The sequence below is a fragment of the Heptranchias perlo genome, chromosome 35 (assembly GCF_035084215.1).
Source record: "Heptranchias perlo isolate sHepPer1 chromosome 35, sHepPer1.hap1, whole genome shotgun sequence".
NCBI lineage: Eukaryota > Metazoa > Chordata > Chondrichthyes > Hexanchiformes > Hexanchidae > Heptranchias > Heptranchias perlo.
The window spans coordinates 11,408,311-11,430,867 of NC_090359.1; the positions used below are offsets into that span (position 1 = coordinate 11,408,311).

General features: G+C 45.5%; 1 protein-coding gene and 2 non-coding genes across 3 annotated transcripts in view; 2 read left to right on the forward strand and 1 right to left on the reverse strand.

Moving 5' to 3' along the window:
• LOC137302345 (zona pellucida sperm-binding protein 3-like) overlaps positions 1 to 22,557 on the reverse strand; it is a 1,023,493-nt gene that overhangs the window by 716,755 nt on the left and 284,181 nt on the right. The window lies entirely within an intron of this gene.
• trnae-uuc (transfer RNA glutamic acid (anticodon UUC)) lies at positions 5,002 to 5,073 on the forward strand. Its single transcript has one exon. It is a non-coding gene; the product is annotated as a tRNA-Glu (tRNA).
• On the forward strand, positions 12,231 to 12,302 carry trnan-guu (transfer RNA asparagine (anticodon GUU)). The gene has a single exon. It is a non-coding gene; the product is annotated as a tRNA-Asn (tRNA).

Consider the following 22,557-nt stretch of genomic DNA (forward strand, 5'->3'; position numbering starts at 1 on the left):
TTATGTTAAACGCTTATAGAACACATGGAGTACTGGTCACAGTTCTGGTCTCCATATTATAGAAAGGATATAGAGGCATTGGAGAGGATGCAAAAAAGATTCACAAGTATGATACCAGAACTGAAAGAATATATGATGTGGAGATGCCGGTGATGGACTGGGGTGGACAAATGTAAGGAATCTTACAACACCAGGTTATAGTCCAACAGTTTTAATTGAAAATCACAAGCTTTCGGAGCTTTCCTCCTTCGTCAGGTGTGTGAAGGTTTCCATAAAAGCTCCGCATGTATAGTAACAGAACAATGCCTGGCGATTACAGATAATCTTTCCAACTGCCTGTTATCACACCTCTGCATGGATGGTGTTCAGACAGGGGAACATTACACCCAAGACCACTGAATACGCAAGCGGTCAGATTACAAAGACATAAGAACATAAGAACATAAGAAATAGGAGCAGGAGAAGGCCAATCGGCCCCTCGAGCCTGCTCCGCCATTCAATAAGATCATGGCTGATCTGATCCTAACCTCAAATCTGAATTCATATCCAATTTCCTGTCTGCTCCCCATAACCCCTAATTCCCTTTACTTCTAGGAAACTCTCTATTTCTGTTTTAAATTTATTTAATGATGTAGCTTCCACAGCTTCCTGGGGCAGCAAATTCCACAGACCTACTACCCTCTGAGTGAAGAAGTTTCTCCTCATCTCAGTTTTGAAAGAGCAGCCCCTTATGCTAAGATTGTGCCCCCTCGTTCTAGTTTCACCCTTCCTTGGGAACATCCCTACCGCATCCACCCGATCAAGCCCCTTCACAATCTTATATGTTTCAATAAGATCGCCTCTCATTCTTCTGAACTCCAATGAGTAGAGTCCCAATCTACTCAACCTCTCCTCATATGTCCGCCCCCTCATCCCGGGGAAAAAAAGAGACAGAGAGAGAGACAAAGAATGGCCAGTTGTATTAAAAACAGATAACTTTTTTTTTTCTCTTCCCCCCCCCCCCCCCGCCGCGGTGGGGTTACATGTAGCGCGACATGAACCCAAGATCCCGGTTGAGGCCGTCCTCATGGGTGCGGAACTTGGCTATCAATTTCTTCTCGACGATTTTGCATTGTCGTGTGTCTCGAAGGCCGCCTTGGAGAACGCTTACCCGAAGATCGGAGGCTGAATGTCCTTGACTGCTAAGTGTTCCCCGACTGGGAGGGAACCCTCCTGTCTGGCGATTGTTGTGCGGTGTCCGTTCATCCGTAGTCGCAGTGTCTGCACGGTCTCGCCAATGTACCATGCTCCGGGGCATCCTTTCCTGCAACGTATGAGGTAGACAGGCACCTTAGCCAGTGCGTGCAGTTTCTCCTTATTTACTCGATCAAAACCCCTCTTAATTTTGAACACGTGGATTACTTCTACCCTTAACCTTCATTGCTCGAAGCAGAACAATCCCAGGTTCTCGAGTCTCTCCACACAACTAAACCCCATCCCTGGTATAATTCTGGGAAATCTCCTCTCCATCCTCTCCAAGACCTTGACCTCCTTAATAAATTATAGTGAGATGAACTAACATATCACAGGCCGGGGATCCAACTTGCCCTGTGGGGCTCAGTACCACACGGGTGAATCCAGGTAACTCAGCTCAGGCCGAGGACTGAGCCTCGGCTTTTCTTGCTCCGGGGCTCAGTAGCACACCTCGTGAGATCAGCTAACTCAGTACAGGCTGGAGATTGAACATGTGCCCATCCTGCTCTGTGTGGGACTCAGTACCACATCAGTTGAGATCAGCTCACTCAGCACAGGCCGGGATGGCGGAGAGAGACAGAGACACGTGTTGTGATCTGTAACTTTTTATAAACGCTTCAGTTTATTTCACTCCGTGTCCAACACCGTGTGATCTCCCCTGGTGTGTCAGCTTTCTGTGTTTATACAGAGTAATGTATTGAATTGTCTCTTGGATCACACGGGGTGGTAGACGGGGGTCTGTGTGCGGAGGGTTCGGGGGGTGAGCTCTGATTCCCGCCCTCTTCTGGATTGAAAGGAGAAAAGAATGAATGAGAGAGAGAAGCGATGTGGGAGAAGGGATGATGGAAGAATTTGTCCATGAACCTGATTAAAGTGGCCCAAACACAAGATAATATTCAGATATCATCAGCAGAACATTAATACAAGCTGTAAAACAAAAGCAAAATACTGCAGATGCTGGAAATCTGAAGCAAAAACAGAATATCTCCTTTTTCTGATGAAAGGTCATTGACCTGAAAGGATGTTTCTCTCTTCACAGATGCTGCCTGACCTGCTGAGTGTTTCCCGTATTTTCTGTTTTTATTATTAATATAACCTGAGCTCTGTCGAGCGTTTGTTGGTCGATTCACTGATAAAGCTGGGAATTGAGGGGAAGCTGGTTCATGGCGAACCCCAGCTCTGAATCCCCCCGGCAGAGAGTTCAAGGAATGTTTAATATAAATGAGATTCAACGACAGGATCAGAAAATCTCTCCTTGATGGTCGGTCTCATTCTCCCGAAGTGAGGAATGAGCGGGAGGGGCAATTCCACCCGGGGTTATATTTTATTCCAAAAGGATGAACCAAGGCATAGTTTGATGTGGGGCCGAAATAGCTCAGTTGGGGGAGCGTTTGATCGAAAATTTAAAGGTCGCTGGTTCGATTCCGGATTTCAGCAGTTTTTAGATTATTTTGTTTCTTCTTTGGGTCGATTCTCGAACATTTATTTACACTGACATTTTTACCCGACACTGAACGGTTGGGGATGAAATAGAGAGACATCAAGGATGTCTGTATTTAGCTTTTATTTCTCTATTTCCTTCTGCCTTTCTCTCTGGATTTTGTCTCTCTCGGTGCTCGATGAACATTTGATTTGATGCATTTGTCCTAAACTGATGCCTTTTCCACATCTCAGGGCGGTCAGACACGCTCTGTCTGTCTGTTACTGCTTGTGACCATTAACGGGAACAGGCCGCGAGTTAAACATTTATCAGCAAACCGCCAGAGAGATAACACAGCGGGAATAAAACACATTGCCTCACATTGTTAGACACCGAGTGACACAGATTGTAATGTGTGTCAGTGAACAGACCCGGAAAACAGAGTCCGAGAAAGGAAAGAAATAGAGAGATAGAAAAGAGTCATAAAAAGAAAGAAAACCCTTTCTCCACCCCAACAACAACAACTTGCATTTATATCGCGCCTTTAACGGAGTAAAACGTCCCAAGGCGCTTCTCAGGAGCGATTATCAAACAAAATGTGACACGGAGCCACATAAGGAGATATTGGGACAGGTGAGGTCGGTTTTAAGTGTCTTAAGGGAGGAGAGAGAGGTCGAGAGGCGGGGAGGTTAAGGGAGGGAAATCCAGAGCTTTGGGCCCAGTCGGTTGAAGGCACGGCCGCCAATGGTGGAGCGATGAAAATCGTGGATGCGCGAGAGGCCTGAATTGGAGGAGCTCAGAGATCTCGGAGGGTTGTCGGGGTGGAGGAGGTTACAGAGATAGGGAGGGGCGAGGTCATGGAGGGATTTGAACACGAGGATGAGAATTTAAAATTTGAGATGTTGGTGGACTGGGAGCCAATGTCGGTCAGTGAGCAGAGGGGTTCTCCTCCTGAACGGTGGTTTGAATGTTTGGGGGGCGGGGCTGTGATAAATATCTTGATTTAATATAATGATCCCACTTTTCAACTACCCCAAATTATTACAATGCTGACCTGGAACAATCTAGAACATACCGCAAAACAGGACATTAAGATCAATGGTCACTTTAGCAAGGAGTTTAAAAGATTCTTCTAAGGAGGAGAAGGCTCAAGAAATGGACTGTGACCATTTCATGACGGCCTATTTATTTGTGTCCAGGGAGAGGGATGAGACACATGAAATGTTTCACACATTTCAAATCTCCGCGGTCAGACTGGCGATTGTTTATTGATCAGGAAGATGGCTGGTAATAATCTGAGACCCAGTGAAGAGGTGAGAACAGAGCAGCAGGGAATGATCCCAGAACAATAGGAGCCAGCAGCTCACCGTCTGGTCCCTGTGTCAGGGACAATACACAACACCTCAGCTCCAGACCAGGAACAGAGAGCTGCTGTTAACGTGGCCCAGCCCTCGCTAACTGCTGGAACTGTGGGATGGAAATCAGACTTTGGATCTTGGAGGCTGCTTTCGGGGCTCATTGGCTCATCGAAAGAATGATTTCTATTAAAGAGCAGGGCTCTGCTCCATCACAGACTGATACTGTACAGTACATGACAGAGTAAAGCTCCCTCCACAATGTGCCATCAAACACTCCGGGGGCAGGTACATCAAGGGTTCGATCAAGATTAAATCTCCCTCCACACAGTCACAGAGGATGTCATTTGTGACATTGACAAGGGCCGTTTCAGTACTGTGGCAGGAGTGGAAACCTGATTGGAGGGATTCAAACATGGTGTTGTGGGAAAGATGGACATGGATTTGGGAGGGGACAACACTTTGAAAAGGAAAGGGAGGTGGGAGATGGGTTGGTAGTTTGCAAGGACACAGGGGTCAAGGGTGGGTCTTTTATGAAGGAGGGTGATGATGGAAGATTTGATCGGGAGGGGGACCGTACCTGAGGAGAGGATAACATTAACAATGTCAGCTGACATGGGGCCAGGAAGGGAGGTTGGGTGGTCAGCAGTTTGGTGGGAATAGGGTCGAGGGAGCAGGAGGTGGGTCTCATGGTCAAGAGAGCTCAGAGAGGGCATGAGGGGAGATAGGAGAGAAACTTGGTGGGCTCGGGGAAGGGAGGGGAGCTGCAGAGGCAGCTGAATGAATGGTCTCAATCTTAGTCACACCCCCCATGACTGTCTTTCAATTTACCTTAAATCTTTCTCTTCTGGTTATTAACCCTTCCATCACTGGAAACAATTTCTCCTTAAATACTCTGTCAATACCTTTCAGAATTGTGAATACCTCCTTTGAATCGCCCGTTAACTTTCCGGTTGTAGTCTCAGTGCCCTTCTTGCTAGTTGGTATTTCAGTTCCCATATGGTCTAGCGGTGAGGATTCCTGGTTTTCACCCAGGCGGCCCGGGTTCGACTCCCGGTGTGGGAATAGTGAACTTTTAGTCCCAACCTCCCAATTTGCCTGCAGTCCGGACTGTGGCTGCTTCTGAGTTCGCACCATAATCACACTGAGAAATGAGGCAAACCACAGCACTTGAAGGGACAATGCACCAAAAACCCAGTCCCACAAGCTGAAGGGAAGCAAGCAACAATGTCCCGACAGGTCACTCAGCAGCTCATGGCCAAGTGTCTGACTGCAGTCCTTTTATTATTTACTGTAAAACCCCATCTGCGGAGAGAACGGACCAATTAACTGAGAGTCTCAATGAGACGAGGAAAGAGACACGGCCCACTGTGAGAAACAAGGAACTTGCATTTGTATAGCACCTTTCACATCCTCAGGACATCCCAACGCACTTCACTAGAAGTTCAGTCACTATCGTTTTATAAGAGAACGTAGCAGCCAAGTTGTTTACAGCAAGATCCCACAAACAGTGATGAGATATTGAGCAGACCTCCTGTTTGTTGGGTGCTGATGGTTGGGGAAAGAATATTGGCCAGGACACCGGGAGAACTCCCTGCTCTTCACAAATTACCACTGAACACCTCATTCAAAGGACAGCACCTCTCACGATGCAGCTCCCTCTCAGAACGACACAGTCAGTCTGGATCATGTGTCCCAGTCCTGGAACGGGAGCTGGAACCCACACCCTTCTAAACACTAGCCTGACTCCCTGGGGTTACTCTCACCCTTGGCGAGTCATGAAACAGACTGTGCCACTCCCAGAGTAACTGATGACCACAGCCTCAGCCCTGGGTTCCGGTCTGCACCATAACCGCAGCCTGTTACCGCTCATAGAAAGTGGCGTGGGATTCCTGAGTTCATTCTGTGATGTGCATTGGGGGAGTGGGACTAGCTGGATTGATCTTGCATAGAGCCGGTATGGACTCGATGGGCCAAATGGACTCCTTCCGTGCTGTAACGTTTCTATGATTCTATGATTCTATGTGGGTGGAGAGGGATACAAGGAAGTGATCAGAGATGGCCTTATCCATGATTGACACGATCGGGAGTAGAGAGGCCACGTGAGATGGCAAGGTCGAGGGACTGGCCATGAATATGGGTCGGGGAGTTTCTATGCAGGGAGAGATTAAGGGAGGATAAAGTATCACACAATAGACTTGTTAGCAAAATTGAAGCCCATGGGATTAAACGGACAATGGCAGCGTGGATACAAAATTGGCTAAGGGGCAGAAAACAGAAAGTAGTGGTGAACAGTTGATTTTCAGACTGGAGGCAAGTATACAGTGGTGTCCCCCAGGGCTCGGTATTAGGACCACTGCTCTTTTTGATATATATTAATGACTGGGACTTGGGAGTACAGGGTATAATTTCAAAGTTTGCACATGACACGAAACTCAGAAATGTAAGAAACAATGTGGAGGATAGTAACAGACTTCAGGAGGACACAGACAGACTGGTGAAATGGGCAGAAACATGGCATATGAAATTTAATGCAGAGAATTGTGAAGTGATACATTATGGTAGGAAGAATGAGGAGAGAAAATAAAAAGTAAATGGTGCAATTTTAAAGGGAGTGCAGGAATAGAGAGACCTGGAGGTGTATGTACACAAATCTTTGAAGGTGGCAGGATAAGTTGAGAAGGCTGTTTAAAAAAGCAAATGGGGCCCTTGGCTTTATTAATTGAGGCACAGAATACAAAAGCAAGGAATTGATACCAAACCTTCACAAAACACTGGTTGGGCCTCAGCTGGAGTATTGTGTTCAATTCTGGACACCAAACATTGGGAAGGATGTCAAGGCCTTAGAGAGGGTGCAGAGGAGATTTACTAGAATGGTGCCAGGGATGAGGGACTTCAGTTATGTGGAGAGACTGATTAAAGTTCACTCTGAACTGCCCCATCAAACACTCGCAGGACAGGGACAGCATGGGTTATATGCAGAATGAAGCTCCCTCTACACTGTCAAATCAAACATTCCCAGGGCAGGTACGACACGGGTTAGATACACAGTAATGCTTCCTCCACTCTGTGCAGTTTCGATGTCGCCTCAGATTTCAGATAAAAGGTTGCTGTGCTGCACAGTCTGCTGGTGTCTCTCTCTTTCTCTGTACTCAGTTACACCGCTCTCTACCTCCCTCTGCTGGTGTCTCACCTGACGAAGGAGAAAGCCTCCGAAAGCTGTCATTTTCAAATAAAATTGTTGGACAATAACCTGGTGGTGTCAAATTCTCTGCATTTCTCTGTTCTCAGTTACATCGCTCTCTACCTCCCTCTGCTGGTGTCTCTCTGTATCTCTGTACTCAGTTACACCGCTCTCTACCTCCCTCTGCTGGTGTCTCTCTGTATCTCTGTACTCAGTTACACCGCTCTCTACCTCCCTCTGCTGGTGTCTCTCTGTATCTCTGTACTCAGTTACACCGCTCTCTACCTCCCTCTGCTGGTGTCTCTCTGTATCTCTGCACTCAGTTGCACCGCTCTCTACCTCCCTCTGCTGGTGTCTCTCTGTATCTCTGTACTCAGTTACACCGCTCTCTACCTCCCTCTGCTGGTGTCTCTCTGTATCTCTGCACTCAGTTGCACCGCTCTCTACCTCCCTCTGCTGGTGTCTCTCTGTATCACTGTACTCAGTTACACCGTTCAATCTGTTCCCGCAGCTCCTTCGGGAGTTTAATGATTTTGAAATGAAGACTTTTTCCTGTCTGACTTGTGAAGTTTTGATCAGTGAAATGTTTGTGAAAGAGAAGGATTGAGAGCCTTTAGTGTGGGACAGATGTTGTTTAACAGAGAAGCCACACGATGCGATAAATTGAGCAATGGTTTCTGGAGTGGAGCGGTTATCACATTTATCTCACACGCGAAAAGTCCCCGGTTCGATCCCAGATGAGAACGTTATTTGGGAATTTGCTCCGCTTGAATCTCCAGGGTGAGCTTTTTCTCCTGTGGGAAGCAGGCGATAATTGGCTTTTCCTGTTAAATTTGGCCACGGCTGCACCACATTGCTTCAGGGAAGAAACGATTTGGGAGAAGGGATGAGGGAAGAAAGTGCCCATGAACCTGATTAAATGAGGCCAAACACAAGATAATATTCAGATGTCATCAGCAGAACATTAACATAACCTGAGCTCCGGGATCTGATCGGGTCCCATTCCCCCAGAGTGAGGAATGAGCGGGAGGGGAAATTCCACCCGGTTTATATTTTTGTCCAAAGAGATGTCACAAAGTCCAATTTCCAGTGGAGCCGAAAAAGTTGAGTTTGGAGAGCGTGAGATTGAAGATCTAAAGGTCTCTGGGTTTGATTCTGTGTTCGGCAATTTTTGTTGCTTGGTTCTCATTCTTTGAGTCGATTCTCGCATTTATTTACACTGAAATTTTAACCGGCACAGAAGGGTTGGGGAAGAAATAGACAGGCATCAAGAATGGGAAATATTGGTAGTGTCTTTATTGAGCTTTTATTTCTCTATTCTCTTCTGCCTTTTTCTCTGGAATTTGTCTCTCTCGGAGCCGGGAGACCATTTGATTTGAGGCATTTGTCCTAAACTGATGTCTTTTCCACATCTCGGGGCGGTCAGACCCGCTCTGTCTGTTACTACTTGTGACAATTGACGGGAACAGACCGCGAGTTAAACGTTTATTAGCAAACCGACAGAGAGATAACACAACGGGAATCAAACTCATTGGGCATGATTTTATCGGGGAGGGGGGTCACGGGGTCATGAGGTCATGGGTGGGTCAGTCATCGGAGGGAGGGCTCAGTCATCGGGGGTCGGGGTCGGGAGTCATCGCGGGGGTCGGAGATCATGGGGTTCGTAGTTCGTGCAGGGGTGTCGGAGATTTGGAGGGGGTCGGCCGATCATCTGTATGGGATCACGGCAGGTTGGCTTGTTGGGCCTGCGGAAAGCACTCCTGCTCCTCCGGGCCACCAGCTGTGCTATAAAGGCACTTACCTGCTGTTTCGGGCCTTCTCGCCTCCTCTCATGTGGTGTGAAGGAGAAGGCCCAGGAATCCCGGCCCCAAGAGGTTAAAATAAAAAAGCTGTAAAAATGGAGGCCCACATTCTAGCTACATAAACACTCACACACAGACAGATACAGACCAACAGACACACACCAATAACATGAAAGTAACACAGGACGACTTGACAAACAGTGGAAGCAGCATGCTGCAGATAGAGCGAAGCGATCCCACAAACAACGGATCAGATCAAAGCTCTGCAGTCCTGCCACACCCATTTGTGAATGTTGGTGGATAATTAAGAGACTATTTGAGGAATGCATGCAGAGCAATTGAGATTTTTACAAACTGGCGGTTAAGGTGACAGATTAGAAATTCATTCATTTCCCCCGCGCAGGTTCAAATCTGACAGACTTCATATCCCGTCATTCATCAACCTGTTTCATCTCTGCATTTCAAAATTCAACAAGTTTCTTGTAGAATTAATAATTCTTAAGTGAATTAAAATTCCACAGCATTGAGTACCTCGAGTTTTATGCTCATTTTAATTGATCTGCAAGATTTCACGAAATCTACGACAGAAATAGAACAAAAATCAGCCACATTATCCAAATTCTGACTCTCAGTATTTCTGAGTCAATCTATGTGTATCTGTTTCTCTGTGTCTGTCTGTGTATGTGCCTCATATTTTCTATATTTTCCTGAGAAGATCTGTCTCTTTCTGTCTCACTCTCTCCCACGTTACCCACATCATGATCCAACATGTGATGCAAAAGTGGTCGGTAATTCTTCTTTCAACGGTGGTTCGTGGAAAGTTAAACAAACTGTCATCAAATGAACAGTTCAAACAGATTCACTGAAAAGTGAAGCATCTTTGGTGAATATACGGTAAATGTCTGTATCAATTCCTGGTTAGTATAGTGGTGAGTATCCCCGCCTGTCACGCCGGAGACCGGGGTTCAATTCGCCGACGAGGAAGTTATTGCTGCTTTCAAAGCTTCACTTTCATTCATCTGAAATATTGGATGTTGAAAATACAATGAAAAACTGACTCGGCCTTTCCGACTTCTGCAATTTGATTTCACAGCGATTTTAAATATCTGCTCTCTGCCTCACGCTTCAGCTCGATGTGAGAACCACAATGATGGGCAAGAAATAAAACGCAGAATCGCGCTGTCACCAGCCCGAAACAGAGAGAGACAGGTCTCGGAACAGGCGCAGACATGAAAGATCTTACATACAGCAATGAAAAGGATGCACGTTTCAGTGAATCTATTTTAACGACTTCTTTGATGACAATTTGTTCAACTTTCCACATGCCACTGTTGAAAGAAGACTTACTTTCTATCTCTTTATTAGTCAAGGTCCAGAGAAAAATTATTTGGGGAGCAGGGAAAAAGTGACAGATAGAAAGAAAGAGAGAGACACTCAGGAACGCATATAACAAGTGAGACAGACATAGTCATATTCACACATACACAAACACACACATTCCTAGCTACATAAACACACCAATAACCTGAAAGTAACACAGGACTACTTGACAAACGGTGGAAGCAGCATGCTGTTGATGGAGCTTAGCGATCCCACAAACAACGGATCAGATCAAAGCTCTGCAGTCCTGCCACACCCATTTGTGAATGATGGTGGATAATGAAACAACTAACGGGAAGAGGCTCGATGAACATCCCCATCCTCAATGATGGTAAAGCCCAGCACGTGAGTGCAAAGTTTTAGAAACCGTCTTCAGCCAGAAGTGCCGAGTGGATGATCCATCTCGGCCTCCTCCCGAAATCCCCACCATCACAGAAGCCAGTCGAACATCGAGGTGAAGAGTGACGCTGAGAGCAGATTTTAAAACCGCTGGAATATCAGTGAAATTAAATTGGGGAAAATGGGAAACTCCGAGTCAGTTTTTCACTGTATATTCCGCATCCAATATTGGAGATAAAAGCTTTTGAAGGCGGCGAAAGTTTAATCTCCTGGTCGGGGAATTGAACCCCGGTCTCCCGCGTGACAGGCGGGGATACTCACCACTGCACTAACGAGGCGCTGCTCCATTGACCGTGCACTCATCCCAGATGGCGTTAGACTTGCTTCATGTATCAGTGCATTTCTTTTAACTATTTATTTGATGACAGTTTGTTTCATTTTCCACGGGCCACTCTTGAAAGAACCTTTTACATTTCCTTCTCTTTGTTAGACAACGACAACTGACTCTGTCTTTCTTTCATTCTTTCTTTCTCTCTTATCGTGGTGAGTTGCCCCGCCTTAGTCTGGGGTTTAATTCCCCGACGGGGAGGAAGCATTTATCAGACGCCAACTTTTAATTTTATGTCTTCGCCGAGCTTCTTCCTGAACAAAAACTGCAGAGCAAAAAAACAGGTGATTGTCACTTTCAGAATATTATTGTCCGGAGACTATTTGAGGACTGGATGCAGAGCAATTGTGATTTTTACTAACTGGTGATTAAGGTAATTGTAAACAATTTTACAACACCAAGTTATAGTCCAGCAATTTTATTTTAAATTCACAAGCTTTCGGAGATTTCCTCCTTCCTCAGGCAAATGTGTTTGCCTGAGGAAGGAGGAAATCTCCGAAAGCTTGGTGTTGTAAAATTGTTTACAATTGTCAACCCCAGTCCATCACCGGCATCTCCACATGGTGATTAAGGTGACAGAATAGAAATTCATTCATTGGTTCAAATCTGACAGACTTCAGATCCCGTCATTCATCAACCTGTTTCATCTCTGCGTTTCAAAATTCAACAAGTTTCTTGTAGAATTAATAATTCTTAAGTGAATTAAAATTCCACAGCATTGAGTACCTCGAGTTTGATGCTCATTTGAATTGATCTGCAAGATTTCACGAAATCTACGACAGAAATAGAACAAAAATCAGCCAAATTATCCATATTCTGACTCTCAGTATTTCTGAGTCAATCCATGTGCATGTGTGTCTGTTTCTGTGTGTCTGTGTCTGTCTGTCTGTCTGTGTATGTGCCTCATATTTTCTATGCTTTCCTGAGAAGATCTCTGTCTCTTTCTGTCTCACTCTCTCCCGCGTTACCCACATCATGATCCAACATGTGATGCAAAAGTGGTCGGTAATTTTTCTTTCAACAGTGGTTCGTGGAAAGTTAAACAAACTGTCATCAAATGAACAGTTCAAACAGATTCACTGAAAAGTGAAGCATCTTTGGTGAATATACGGTAAATGTCTGTACCAATTCCTCGTTAGTATAGTGGTGAGTATCCCCGCCTGTTACGCGGGAGACCGGGGTTCAATTCCCCGATGAGGAGGTTATTGCTGCTTTCGAAGCTTCACTTTCATTTATCTGAAATATTGGATGTTGAAAATACAATGAAAAACTGACTCGGCCTTTCCCACTTCTGCAATTTAATTTCACAGCGATTTTAAATATCTGCTCTCTGCCTCACGCTTCAGCTCGATGTGAGAACCACAATGATGGGCAAGAAATAAAACGCAGAATCGCGCTGTCACCAGCCCGAAACAGAGAGAGACAGGTCTCGGAACAGGAGCAGACATGAAAGATCTCACATACAGCAATGAAAAGGATGCACGTTTCAGTGAATCTATTTTAACGACTTCTTTGATGACAATTTGTTTAACTTTCCACATGCCACTGTTGAAAGAAGACTTACTTTCTATCTCTTTATTAGTCAAGGTCCAGATAAAAATTATTTGGGGAGCAGGGAAAAAGTGACAGATAGAAAGAAAGAGAGAGACACTCAGAAACGCATATAACAAGTGAGACAGACATAGTCATATTCACACATACACAAACACACACATTCCTAGCTACATAAACACATGCACACACCTGAAAGTAACACAGGACTACTTGACAAACAGTGGAAGCAGCATGCTGTTGACAGAGCTGAGCGATCCCACAAACAACGGATCAGATCAAAGCTCTGCAGTCCTGCCACACCCATTTGTGAATGATGGTGGATAATTAAACAACTAACGGGAAGAGGCTCTATGAACATCCCCATCCTCAATTATGGTAAAGCCCAGCACGTGAGTGCAAAGTTTTAGAAACCGTCTTCAGCCAGAAGTGCCGAGTGGATGATCCATCTCGGCCTCCTCCCGAAATCCCCACCATCACAGAAGCCAGGCGAACAGTTCTTCTGGGTTATGGGGAGCGGGCAGGAAATTGGACATGAAGCTGAGTTCGGATCGGTCAATGCCCTGTGGGTGGCGCAGAGGGCCCAGGGGCTATGTGGCCGGGTCCTGCTCCGACTTCTTGTGTTCTTTGGATTTGTGGTTGGGATCAGATCAGCCATGATCTTATTGAATGGCGAGCAGGCTCGAGGGGCCGATTGGCCTCCTCCTGCTCCAATTTCTTATGTTCTGATGTTCTCACATCGAGGTGAAGAGTGACGCTGAGAGCAGATTTGAAAACCGCTGGAATATCAATGAAATTAAATTGGGGAAAGTGGGAAACTCCGAGTCAGTTTTACACTGTATATTCCGCATCCAATATTGGAGATAAAATCTTTTGACCGCGGCGAAAGTTTAATCTCCTTAGCGGGAATTGAACCCCGGTCTCCTCCGCGACAGGCGGGGATACTCACCACTATACTAACGAGGAGCTGCTACATTCGCCGTGCACTCATCCCAGATGGCGTCAGACATGCTTCATTTATCAGTGCATTTCTTTTAACTATTTATTTGATGATAGTTTGTTTCATTTTCCACGGGCCACTCTTGAAAGAACCTTTTACATTTCCTTCTCTTTGTTAGACAACGACAACTGACTCTGTCTTTCTTTCGTTCTTTCTTTCTCTCTTATCGTGGTGAGTTGCCCCGCCTTCGTCCGGGGTTTAATTCCCCGACGGGGAGGAAGCATTTATCAGACGCCAACTTTTAATTTTATGTCTTCGCCGAGCTTCTTCCTGAACAAAAACTGCAGAGCAAAAAAACAGGTGATTGTCACTTTCAGAATATTATTGTACGGAGACTATTTGAGGACTGGATGCAGAGCAATTGTGATTTTTACTAACTGGTGATTAAGGTGACAGATTAGAAATTCATTCATTGGTTCAAATCTGACAGACTTCAGATCCCGTCATTCATCAACCTGTTTCATCTCTGCGTTTCAAAATTCAACAAGTTTCTTGTAGAATTAAACATTCTTAAGTGAATTAAAATTCCACAGCATTGAGTACCTCGAGTTTTATGCTCATTTTAATTGATCTGCAAGATTTCACGAAATCTACGACAGAAATAGAACAAAAATCAGCCAAATTATCCATATTCTGACTCTCAGTATTTCTGAGTCAATCCATGTGCATGTGTGTCTGTTTCTGTGTGTGTGTCTGTCTGTCTGTGTATGTGCCTCATATTTTCTATATTTTCCTGAGAAGATCTGTCTCTTTCTGTCTCACTCTCTCCCGCGTTACCCACATCATGATCCAACATGTGATGCAAAAGTGGTCGGTAATCTTTCTTTCAACAGTGGTTCGTGGAAAGTTAAACAAACTGTCATCAAATGAACAGTTCAAACAGATTCACTGAAAAGTGAAGCATCTTTGGTGAATATACGGTAAATGTCTGTACCAATTCCTCGTTAGTATAGTGGTGAGTATCCTCGCCTGTCACGCGGGAGACCGGGGTTCAATTCCCCAACGAGGAGGTTATTGCTGCTTTCGAAGCTTCACTTTCATTTATCTGAAATATTGGATGTTGAAAATACAATGAAAAACTGAGTCGGCCTTTCCCACTTCTGCAATTTGATTTCACAGCGATTTTAAATATCTGCTCTCTGCCTCACGCTTCAGCTCGATGTGAGAACCACAATGATGGGCAAGAAATAAAACGCAGAATCGCGCTGTCACCAGCCCGAAACAGAGAGAGACAGGTCTCGGAACAGGCGCAGACATGAAAGATCTCACATGCAGCAATGAAAAGGATGCACGTTTCAGTGAATCTATTTTAACGACTTCTTTGATGACAATTTGTTTAACTTTCCACATGCCACTGTTGAAAGAAGACTTACTTTCTATCTCTTTATTAGTCAAGATCCAGAGAAAAATTATTTGGGGAGCAGGGAAAAAGTGACAGATAGAAAGAAAGAGAGAGACACTCAGAAACGCATATAACAAGTGAGACAGACATAGTCATATTCACACATACACAAACACACACATTCCTAGCTACATAAACACATACACACACCAATAACCTGAAAGTAACACAGGACTACTTGACAAACAGTGGAAGCAGCATGCTGTTGATAGAGCTTAGCGATCCCACAAACAACGGATCAGATCAAAGCTCTGCAGTCCTGCCACACCCATTTGTGAATGATGGTGGATAATTGAACAACGAACGGGAAGATGCTCGATGAACATCCCCATCCTCAATGATGGTCAAGCCCAGGACTTGAGTGCAAAGTTTTAGAAACCGTCTTCAGCCAGAAGTGCCGAGTGGATGATCCATCTCGGCCTCCTCCCAAAATCCCCACCATCGCAGAAACCAGTCGAACATCGAGGTGAAGAGTGAAGCTGAGAGCAGATTTTAAAACCGCAGGAATATCAGTGAAATTAAATTGGGGAAAGTGGGAAACTCCGAATCAGTTTGACACTGTCCATTCCGCATCCAATATTGGAAATGGATGAGAGAAAAGCTTCGAAAGGCGGCGGAAGTTTAATCCCCCCGTCGGGGAATTGAACCCCGGTCTCCCGCGTGACAGGCGGGGATACTCACCACTATACTAACGAGGAACTGCTGCACTAACTGTGCACTCATCCCAGATGGTGTTGGACATGCTTCATGTATCAGTGCATTTCTTTTAACTATTTATTTGATGATAGTTTGTTTCATTTTCCACGGGCCACTCTTGAAAGAACCTTTTACATTTCCATCTCTTTGTTAGACAACGACAACTGACTCTGTCTTTCTTTCGTTCTTTCTTTCTCTCTTCTCGTGGTGAGTTGCTCCGCCTCAGTCCGGGGTTTAATTCCCCGACGGGGAGGAAGCATTTATAAGACGCCAACTTTTAATTTTATGTCTTCGCCGAGCTTCTTCCTAAAAAAAAACTACAGAGAAAAAAAACAGGTGATTGTCACTTTCAGAATATTATTGTACGGAGACTATTTGAGGACTGGATGCAGAGCGATTGTGATTTTGACTTCCTCGTGGTTCAGGTGACAGATTAAAATTTCATTCATTTCCCTCGCGCAGGTTCAAATCTGACAGACTTCAGATCCCGTCATTTATCGACGTGTTCATCTCTGCGTTTCAAAATTCAACAAGTTTCTTGTAGAATTAATAATTCTGAAGTGAATTAAAATTCCACAGCATTGAGTACCTCGAGTTTTATGCTCATTTTAATTGATCTGCAAGATTTCACGAAATCTACGACAGAAATAGAACAAAAATCAGCCAAATTATCCATGTTCTGTCTCTCCATATTTCTGAGTCACTCCATGTGTATGCGTGTCTGTGTCTATCTGTCTGTGTTTGTGCCTCATATTTTCTTTGTTTTCTTGAGTCGGTCTTTCTCTGTCTCACTCTCTCCCGCACTCACCACATCATGATCCAACATGAGACGGAAAAGTGGTCGGTGATTCTTCTTTCAACAGTGGTCCGTGGAAATTTAAATAAACTGTCACCAAAAGAATAGCTCAAACAGATTTCCTGAAACGTGAAGCATCTGTGGTGAACGTACATCCCCTTCCGGCACCAGTTCCTCGTTAGTGTCGTGGTGAGTATCAGTGTCTATCACCCTGGAGACTGGGGTCAATTCCCCGACGGGAAGGTCTGCCTTTAGAAGCTTCACTTTCATTTATCAGCAACATCGAATGAAGAAAATACAGTGAAAAACTGACTCGGACTTTTTCACTTTCTACGATTTAATTTCACTGATCTCCGAGCAGATTTTAAAATCCTCACCTCGATATCAGAACCACAATAATGAGGAAGAAATAAAACGCAGAATCGCCCTGTGAACAGACCCGGGCTAATTCACCAGCCCAAAACAGAGAGAGACAGAAAACTGCTCATTATTCCAGGATTATCCAGGAATCCAAAGATACCCCCGGTATCTCTTCTCGACCACAAACCGACTTCTTGCACCCCGTGCCTCCTCCACCCTCACCACAAAATTTGCGAGGAGCTCCTGGACTATTTTGTCACAAAGATTGAGACCATACGTTCAGCTGCCGCTTCAGTGGAAAACTCTCCAGTGGCTGGAGTCAGAAGGAGCACAAAAGAAGATGGTAGTGGTTGTTGGAGGCCAATCATCTCAGCCCCAGGACATTGCTGCAGGAGTTCCTCAGGGCAGTGTCTTTGGCCCAACCATATTCAGCTGCTTCATCAATGAGCTTTCCCCCATCATAAGGTCAGAAATGGGGATGTTTGCTGATGATTGCGCAGTGTTCAGTTCCATTCGCAACCCCACAGATAAGAAGCAGTCCGTGCCCACATGCAGCAAGACCTGGACAATATCCAGGCTTGGGCTCATAAGTGGCAAGTAACATTCATGCCAGACAATTGCCAGGCAATGACAATCTCCAACAAGAGAGAGTCTGACCACCTCCCCTTGACATTCAACGGCATTACCATCGCCGAATCCCCCATCATCAACATCCTGGGTGTCACCATTGACCAGAAACTTAACTGGACCAGCCATATAAATACTGTGGCTACACGAGTAGGCCAGAAGCTGGGTATTCTGTGGTGAGTGACCCAGCTCCGGACTCCCCAAACCCTTTCCACCATCTACAAGGCACAAGTCAGGAGTGTGATAGAATACTCTCCACTTGCCTGGATGAGTGCAGCTCCAACAACACTCAAGAAGCTCGACACCATCCAGGACAAAGAATCCCACTTGTTCGGCACCCCATCCACTACCCTGAACATTCACTCCCTTCACCACCGGCGCACTGTGGCTGCAGTGTGTACCATCCACAGGATGCACTGCAGCAACTCGCCAAGGCTTCTTCGACAGCACCTCCCAAACCCACGACCTCTAACATCTAGAAGGACAAGGGCAGCAGGCACATGGGAACAACACCACCTGCACGTTCCCCTCCAAGTCACACACCATCCCGACTTGGAAATATAGCACCGTTCCTTCATCGTCGCTGGGTCAAAATCCTGGAACTCCCTACCTAACAGCACTGTGGGAGAACCTTCACCACATGGACTGCAACAGTTCAAGAAGGCGGCTCACCACCACCTTCTCAAGGGCAATTAGGGATGGGCAATAAATGGTGGCCTCGCCAGCGACGCCCACATCCCATGAACGATTAAAAAAAGGCAGTAATGGCGCGGCTGGGATACAAAACCATGCTGGCAAAGCTCAATGGATTAGCAGTCCATCACCTCAACCACTCAGCCACCTGGTCGCAAGAACAGTGCAAAGAAAGCCCTTTTATTTGATTCTTTCAAGGCAAAAATCTTGGACTCAAAGGTCAGAGTCGGAAAGCCGCTTTTCAATCACCAGTTCCGAGATTCTGGACAACGCTCTTGTGAAGCGGTAGCGTGGCCGAGCGGTCTAAGGCGCTGGATTTAGGCTCCAGTCTCTGCGCTGCCATAATCTGAGCTGTTCAACATTTTAGCCTCATCACCAAAATCTTTCTTTTCTCAGCAGTGTCATGCGTGCCATTAATGTTGTTGGGGCACAACTGCCACACCTCATGTGCTGCGTCGTGATCGTTTTGTGGTTCATACTCTGCGTTGTGGTCGCAGTAACATCGGAGCGAATCCGAGTCTCCACAGAGTTTCATTTACCGATTTTTTCCTTTGCCACATATGCTAAGAGAATGCAGCAAGAAATCAATCTTCAGAACATGAAAGAAAAATGTTTTGGTGAAAAACTTTCAATTCCGTCAAATCCCACCTCTCTCACATGCCTGGACTTGATGTTCCACAGTTCAAACCCGCCTCTTCTCCCAGCTTTTTCTTCCTTTCACAGTCAATAGGCCGCCTTTCCTTTCCTCCTTCCATTTCATGGACACTTTCCTGCGGCATTGCCGACTCTAACATTCACTTTCACGATCTCACTCCTTTAAGTTTGTTCTGCTCCGACCGCTGTTTCGATTGGGCACATGTCCCATTCACACCAATGTTCATTTAAGCCTTGAAATCAGTCGACACATTTCGATCTGCGTGACCGCTCGACAGACAAACACGACGAAAGCAGGGCTGGTCTCTGGAAAGACAGCCGCCCGATTGTTCACGAAATTTACTTGGTGAGTCTTGTGATCCAGGGGATGGTAACTGAAGAACTGGTTTTTGTTTTGATGCTTGTTGGCTCTTTTCTCTCAGCAGTTGAGTTGCGTGAGTGACGGGCAGCGCTGCAGAGCTGCGAATGGCGGTTGAAAGGTTCACATTTGGCAAGTTGGGGCGGTGCAGTAAGATCGGAAGTGTTCCGCCTTGATCTTAATAGTTCTGTTGAAACGTGCGATTGAATCGAGTATAGGATAAATGTAAAGAGCGCCTGTGGGGAAAAAGGAGCGATTACAGGCCATGAGCGGAAGGTCTTTCAAATTCTCGTGGCGCAGGACGCTGTGTGCGGAAACGGCAGATTTTAAAGCGCGTGTGTCGGAAAGTAAAGTGCGATCTTGTGTGTGAGAAGAGCACAAGAAAGTTGTGCTTGAAGCTGCGCCCTTGAGGCAAGTTGCAGGTTGTCACGAAAACTGCGATAGTGAAAGCTCAAAAATAAACCCAGAAACTGCTGGTAACACTCAGCAGGTCAGGTAGTATCTGTGGAGAGATACTCAAGTATTTATCCAATTCTCCTTTTAAAGTTACGATTGAATCGAGCTCCACCATCCTTTAAGGCAGTGCGTTCCAGATCATAACAATTCGCTGTGTCAAAAAAATCTCCTTATTTCCCTCTAGTTTTTTTGCCAATCATCTTAAATCTGCGTCCGTTGGTTGCCGACCCTCCCGCCAGTGGGTGAAGTTTCTCCTTATTTACTCGATCAAAACCCCTCTTAATATTGAACACGTGGATTAATTCTACCCTTAACCTTCATTGCTCGAAGCAGAACAATCCCAGGTTCTCGAGTCTCTCCACACAACTAAACCCCACCCCTGGTATAATTCTGGTAAATCTCCTCTCCATCCTCTCCAAGACCTTGACCTCCTTAATAAATTATAGTGCCCAGAATTGGACACAATACTTCAGATGAGGCCTGAACAATGATTTATAAACGTTTAACATAACTTCCTTGCTTTTGTGCTCTATTTCTCTATTATTAAGCCAAGGAACCGGATGCTGTTTTAACGGTTTCACCAACTTGTGCTGCCACATTCAAATATGTTGATGAAAATGATCAGCAACACATTGAGTGAGATCAGATAACAGAGCACAGGCCGGGATGGCGGAGAGAGACAGAGTCACGAGTTGTGATCTGTAACTTTTTATGAACACTTCAGTTTATTTCACTCCGTGTCCAACACCGTGCGATCTCCCCTGGTGTGTCAGCTTTCTGTGTTTATACAGAGTGTAATGTATTGAATTGTCTCTTGGATCACACGGAGTGGTAGACGGGGGTCTGTGTGCGGAGGGTTCGGGGGGTGAGCTCTGATTCCCGCCCTCTTCTGGATTGAAAGGAGAAAAGAATGAATGAGAGAGAGAAGCGATGTGGGAGAAGGGGTGATGGAAGAATTTGTCCGTGAACCTGATTAAAGTGGCCAAAAATAAGATAATATTCAGATATCATCAGCAGAACATTAATACAAGCTGTAAAACAAAAATAAAATACTGCAGATGCTGGAAATCTGAAGTAAAAACAGAAAATGCTGGAAATACTCAGCAGGTCAGGCAGCGTCTGTGGAGAGAGTTCTGATGAAAGGTCATCGACCTGAAAGGATGTTTCTCTCTCCACAGATGCTGCCTGACCTGCTGAGTGTTTCCCGCATTTTCTGTTTTTATTATTAATATAACCTGAGCTCTCTCGAGCGTTTGTTGGTCGATTCACTGATAAAGCTGGGAATTGAGGGGAAGCTGGTTCATGGCGAACCCCAGCTCTGAATCCCCCCGGCAGAGAGTTCAAGGAATGTTTAATATAAATGAGATTCAACGACAGTCTCAGAAAATCTCTCCTTGATGGTCGGTCTCATTCTCCCGAAGTGAGGAATGAGCGGGAGGGGCAATTCCACCCGGAGTTATATTTTATTCCAAGAGGATGACGCAAAAGTACTGCTTACAGTGGGGCCGAAATAGTTCAGTTGGGAGAGCGTTAGACTGAAGATGTAAAGGTCCCGGGTTTCGGCAGTTTTGGGTTACTTTGTTTCTTCTTCTTTGGGCCGATTCTCAAACATTTATTCACACTGACATTTTTACCCGACACTGAACGGTTGGGGATGGAATAGAGAGACATCAAGGATGTCTGTATTTAGCTTTTATTTCTCTATTTCCTTCTGCCTTTCTCTCTGATTTTTGTCTCTCTCGGTGCCCGATGAACATTTGATTTGATGCATTTGTCCGAAACTGATGCCTTTTCCACATCTCAGGGCGGTCAGACACGCTCTGTCTGTCTGTTACTGCTTGTGACCATTAACGGGAACAGGCCGCGAGTTAAACATTTATCAGCAAACCGCCAGAGAGATAACACAGCGGGAATAAAACACATTGCCTCACATTGTTAGACACCGAGTGACACAGATTGTAATGTGTGTCAGTAAACAGACCCGGAAAACAGAGTCCGGGAAAGGAAAGAAATAGAGAGATGGAAAAGAGTCATAAAAAGAAAGAAAACCCTTTCTCCACCCCAACAACAACAACTTGCATTTATATCGCGCCTTTAACGGAGTAAAACGTCCCAAGGCGCTTCACAGGAGCGATTATCAAACAAAATGTGACACGGAGCCACAAAAAGAGATATTGGGACAGGTGAGGTAGGTTTTAAGTGTCTTAAGGGAGGAGAGAGAGGTAGAGAGGCGGGGAGGTTTATGGAGGGAAATCCAGAGCTTTGGTCCCAGGCGGTTGAAGGCACGGCCGCCAATGGTGGAGCGATGAAAATCGTGGATGCGCAAGAGGCCTGAATTGGATGAGCTCAGAGATCTCGGAGGGTTGTCGGGGTGGAGGAGGTTACAGAGATAGGGAGGGGCGAGGTCATGGAGAGATTTGAACACGAGGATGAGAATTTAAAATTTGAGATGTTGGTGGACTGGGAACCAATGTAGGTCAGCGAGCAGAGGGGTTCTCCTCCTGAACGGTGGTTTGAATGTTTGGGGGGCGGGGCTGTGATAAATATCTCGATTTAATATAATGATCCCACTTTTCAACTACCCCGAATTATTACAATGCTGACCTGGAACAATCTTGAACATACCGCAAAACAAGACATTAAGATCAATGGTCACTTTAGCAAGGAGTTTAAAAGATTCTTCTGAGAAGGAGAAGGCTCAAGAAACGGACTGTGAACATTTCATGACGGCCTATTTATTTGTGTCCAGGGAGAGGGATGAGACACATGAAATGTTTCACACATTTCAAATCTCCGCGGTCAGACTGGCGATTGTTTATTGATCAGGAAGATGGCTGGTAATAATCTGAGACCCAGTGAAGAG